Source organism: Phyllostomus hastatus, unplaced genomic scaffold (assembly GCF_019186645.2).
Source record: "Phyllostomus hastatus isolate PE091 unplaced genomic scaffold, TTU_PhHast_1.1 phas_scaffold_46, whole genome shotgun sequence".
Classification (NCBI taxonomy): Eukaryota; Metazoa; Chordata; class Mammalia; order Chiroptera; family Phyllostomidae; genus Phyllostomus; species Phyllostomus hastatus.
Window position 1 is genome coordinate 38,755,951 of NW_025334032.1, and position 5,339 is coordinate 38,761,289.

At 48.0% G+C, this 5,339-nt stretch overlaps 1 pseudogene; it reads right to left on the bottom strand.

Annotated features, from left to right (window-relative positions):
* Positions 1 to 1,450: 1,450 nt before the first annotated feature.
* Positions 1,451 to 1,604, bottom strand: LOC123807827 (annotated as a pseudogene).
* Positions 1,605 to 5,339: the final 3,735 nt, after the last annotated feature.

Genomic DNA, 5,339 nt, shown 5'->3' on the forward strand with positions numbered 1-5,339 from the left:
TACTACTGACTATATTCCGTAATGCTGCACTTCACATCCCCGTGACTATTCATTCTGTAACGACCAATCTGTCCTTCTCAATCCCCTCCCGTTCTCACCCCTCCCCCAATCTTTCTGAAGTATTTAAAGTGCAGCGCCTCCATGGACGACACTCTGATCCCATAAGGCGTATAGTGGTTGGCTACGCAATTCCTGACAGAGGCTAAAGCGCGCCGACCTAGAGGATTTGGAAGTTGGTGGGGAGAGCAGGTGGCTGCCCGACTGCTCCGTTTTTTAGTATTTCGTCTCTGGTGTCTGTGTTTTCCTCCTAAAGTTCCTGTGTCCACCGACACACACACACACACAGAACGGAGAACTCCCGGCGTGGCCGTTCAGAATGTGCAGTGTCCGATGGCCAGCATTCAGAATGACCAACAGAATGACCACCAGAGAGCCAGTCTCTTACTTCTGACAGACAAAGGTCATGGCCCTGCCTTTTCAGGTAACTCTTCATTATCCATGACCTCAACCCAAGAACCATAAAGAATTAAACTAAAGGCAGAAGTCAAGGGCCAACCCTGGAGTTAAGTACCTGCGCAAACACTCCCAGTCGTTCTAGATCAAGCCCTCTGTCTTTGCTGGGACCACGGAAATAAACCCCCTCATGTTGTCCCCGCGTAAGCCAGTCTCGGGGGCTGAACCCCACTGGGCGGTCAGGGGAGGGTCATTAAGCAAATCAGAGAGAACACTGCACTGATCACATGGTGCTGATGCTGACAATGAGATGCCTTGAAAGACCTGACATAGAGGAGATACATTTGTATATATGCATGCATATATTAAAGATAATTCCTAGATATTTGACCTCCGCTATTGGATAGATGCAGTGCTACCTTGAATTGGGATAGGGCATGGGAAGACACAGAATGGAGAGGAGGTGAAAGTTGTGTCTGAGCTATCTTAAACCTTGGGGGGCTAGCAGGTGCACTGACTTGCATGCTAGCACTGCCCCCCCCATCTTCTCTGCAGGTCCTTCCACGTGTCCTCCCTCTCTTCCCACTGGACAGCCCCAGGCTTCTTCCTTAGACCTGACCTCTGTCCACACCACTCCACTGCTGACTCCCTCCAGTCTCAGCTCTTTCAGGGCTACCTATATGCTGATGTTTCCCAAGAGTTAATCCTCAGGTCAAATCTCCCCCTTAATCCACACCCGTTTACCCAACTGCCTACTCAACGCCTCTGACAGACAACTCCAGGTTCCCTCCAAAGCTAGCCTTACCAGGTAAAGTAAAGGACACCAGTTAGAGCAGAATAATGGCAAATAATTTTTTTGTGTGTGAGTATAAATAATATTGCATGGCACATACTTTTTTCCCCAAAAAACACTCATTTTAATGTTATTTTTTTAATGATAGCCAGAGGGTGTCTAGACCAATGAGAACTGAGGCAGCTATAACAAAAGTGAACCCAATACAATGATGTGACCTCATAAAGGAAATGACTAATTAAAATAAAATTGCACGAGTCCTTATGTTTGTAATAATATGCTAATACACACAATATCAACTAGCAATAATCGCGCCAGATAAACCTCATTGGCTACGATACTGCCACTGCGCAAAGCTACAATATCAAAAATACAGTTTGTATTTCCCTCCTTGGGTTTCTAATAAGCTACCAAACTTTCTATTGGATACATTTAGCTTTATAAGCCTTTCCTGTGCCTGGGACCTACTTAAACTAAAAAACAATTTGTTGTTAAGCTGAAATTCACATTTAATGGACATCCTACACTTTCATTTGTTAAATCTGGCCATTTTATCGGAAAACAGGGTCCATACACCGTCTTCACCCTGACTGACCCAATCTGACGTCCAACCCCACCGGCTCTGCCTCCGCATTGTCTGCCCACTCTGAAACTTTTTATGTTGTCGCTGCTTCCTCCTGGCCCCAAACACTGTCATCGTTTGCCTTACTAATGTAGCCTCCTACACTTCTCCCCTCACCTAGTCTGCCCAGAGCAGACAGAGGGACCTTTTAAAAAGTAAATCAGGACTTCCGGCCGAGATGGAGGCGTAGGGAGACACACTGTGCCTCCTCGCACAACCAAAAGAAGGACAACAACAATTTAGAAACAAAATTACAACCAGTACTGACAGAAAATGGAACTGCATGGAAGTCTGACAACCAAGGAGTTAAAGTAGACACATTCATCCAGACCTGCAGGAGGGGCGGAGCTGGCGGCCTGATGGAGAGCGGTCCCGGCACAAAAAAAGCAGCGGCTGACGGACCCCGGGCGCAGGGCAGCAGTGGGCGGACCCAGCGAGGCCCGGGAGTGTGGAGGGGCACCGCACGCACGGCAGCTGGCGGACCAGGAGGTCCCACATTCGTGTGCAGATAAACCAGGTGAAACTGGGGAACGAGACAGACCGCGCAGCCCACGGTCCCAGCGCCGGGAAATAAAGCCCCAAAACACCGATTGAAAACACCTGTGGGGGTTAAGGTGCTGGGAGAGACTCCCAGCCTCACAGGAAAGTGCGTTGGAGAGACCCACAGGGTCCTAGAACGTACACAAGCCCACCCACCCGGGAATCAGCACCAGAAGGGCCCAGTTTGCTTGGGGGAAGCAGCGGAAGGGACTGAAAGCCAGCAGAGAGCGGAGCAAGCGCCATTGTTCCCTCTCGGACCCCGCCCCCACATACAGCATCACAACCCAGCGACTGGGTTGCCCCGCCCTGGTGAACACCTAAGGCTCTGCCCTCATACGTAACAGGTGCGACAAGATAAAAAAATGTCCCAAACGAAAGAACATATCAAAGCTTCAGAAAAAAATACAGCTAAGTGATGAAGAGATCGCCAACCTATCAGATGCACAGTTCAAAGCACTGGTGATCAGGATGCTCACAGGATTGGTTGAATTGGGTCACAAATCAGATGAAAAAAAGAAGGCTATGCTAAGTGAAATGAAGGCAAATGTACAGGGAACCAACAGTGATGGGAAGGAAACTGGGACTCAAAACAATAGAGTGGACCAGAAGGAAGAAAGAAACAACCAAACAGAAAAGAATGAAGAAATAAGAATACAAAAAAAATGAGGAGAGGCTTAGGAGCCTCCAGGACATCTCCTTTAGATGTTCCAACATCTGAAGGAGAAGGAGAAGAGGAAGAGCAACAAGTGGAAAAGTTATTTGAACAAATAATAAAGGAGAACTTCCCCAATTTGGCAAAGGAAATAGACTTCTAGGATGTCCAGGAAGCTCAGAGAGTCCCAAAGAAGTTGGACCCAAGGAGGAACACACCAAGGCACATCATCATTACATTACCCAAGATTAAAATGAAGGAGAGAATCCTAGAAGCAGGAAGAGATAAGGAGACAGCAACCTACAAAGGAGTTCCCATCAGACTGTCAGCTGATTTCTCAGAAGAGAACTTTCAGGCAAGAAGGGGCTGGAAAGAAGTATTCCAAGTCATGAGAGGCAAGGACCTACATCCAAGGTTGCTCTATCTAGCAAAGCTTTCATTTAGAATGGAAGGGCAGATAAAGTACATCTCAGATAAGGTCAGGTTAAAGGAGTTCATCATCACCAAGCCCTTATTATATGAAATGTTAAATGGATTTATCTAAGAAAAAGAAGATAAAAAATATGAACAGTAAAATGACAGCAAACTCACAATTATTAACAACCACACTTAAAACAAAAACAAAAACAAACTAAGCAAACAACTAGAACAAGAACAGAACCATAGAAATGGAGATCACACGGAGGGTTAGCAACAGGGGAGTGGGAGGAGGAGAGAGGGGGAAAAGGTATAGAGAATAAGTAGCATAGATGGTAGGTAGAAAATAGGGGGAGGGTAATAATATTATGGAAAATGTGGAAGCTAAAGAACTTACAAGTATGACACATGGACATGAACCAAAGTGGGGGAATGTGGGTGGGAGAGGGGGTGCAGAGTGGAGGGGAGTGAACGGGGGAAATGGGACAACTGTAATAGCATAATCAATAAAACATATTTTTTAAAAAAGTGAATCAAATTATATCCCTCTTCGGGTCAAAGCTGCCACAAGATCTTCATCTCAGTCAACAGAAAACCCAAGTCCTCACGATGACTCCATGGGTCTGTTCCCATGCCAGCCCTGCATTTCTTCTCTGACCTTCGGTTCTCCGGCTCCCCCTCCCTCACGTGGCTCCGGCTCCCCCTCCCTCACTGCCCTCCCTGATGCCGCTTGAACACAAGAAGGCAGCTCCTGCCCTGGCTACTTTGCACCTACTGCGCCTGCTGCCTCCGCTGCTGTTTCCCCAGGAAATGCACGTGGCTCCCCACCCTCCCCTCCTTCAGGTCTTTGATCAAATGTCACCTCTTCCGTAAGACATTCCTATTTAAAATTGCAACACTCACTCCTGCATGTTGACACTCACTGTCTCTCCTGCTTTACGTTTCTCCAAGTTCCTACCAGGTAACAAGACACCACCTAGTTTACTTTTTTGGGTTTCTAAATGTCTCCACACCTACAGTAGTAGCTGGCATATAGAGGTGATGAATATTGGTGGATACGATGTTATCATGCCCACTAATTATTAGTGGAATTAATAAATCTGTCAATCGACAAATCGACTAGGCAGTTGGGTAAGTCAGTAACAAGGCAAGAGACGGGTCCGGGACACAGTCGGGGGGTTGGTTTAAGGTGAGAGCGAACAGGAAGAGGCAGAGAGTGCGGCTGGAGCACGGGGGAGCCAGTGGGTTCGGTGATGGGAAGGTGGGGGGTACCTGGTCGCTTCTCTGCAGATGTGTGTGCACCTTCCCACCGGGTTGTAGGCTCTGAAGGGACGTGTGCCTTGACCTTCTCTGCAGCCCTCTCCCTGCAGCCCCTCAGCACTAACAAGGAGCAGCACAGGAAGACTCACGTGGGCGGGGTTTATTGAACCGAATCAAACTCCTACTGAAGGGTGTAGTACACCCAGAATATGCCACTTTGGCTAAGGATTATTTGAAGTTAAAGGTCCTTAAAAAAAAAAAAAGCAGATGCCGGAAGGGCTCTCTGACCTGCCTTTCTCTTCCTGAAGTCAGGAGAGGAGGCTCCCACAGGAAAGACATCCCCCCTGCACCAGGAAGAAAAAACATTCCTGTCACCAGAGATGGGAATCAAGGCCAAGGGGAGGTCTGTACAAACAAGCCTTGTTCAACTAACCCTTATCCTCCTGGATGACCTGCCCGAGCCCCAGTCCTGTCGGGTGCTTACCGGTTTGGTACGGCCTTCGTCTGGCGTGGCGTCTGAGCAGGTGACTCGCATGCTGGGCCTGGGATCTGAGTCAGGCAAAGGAGCAAAAGCCAACCTGAGGAGGTGAAAGGGCGGAGTT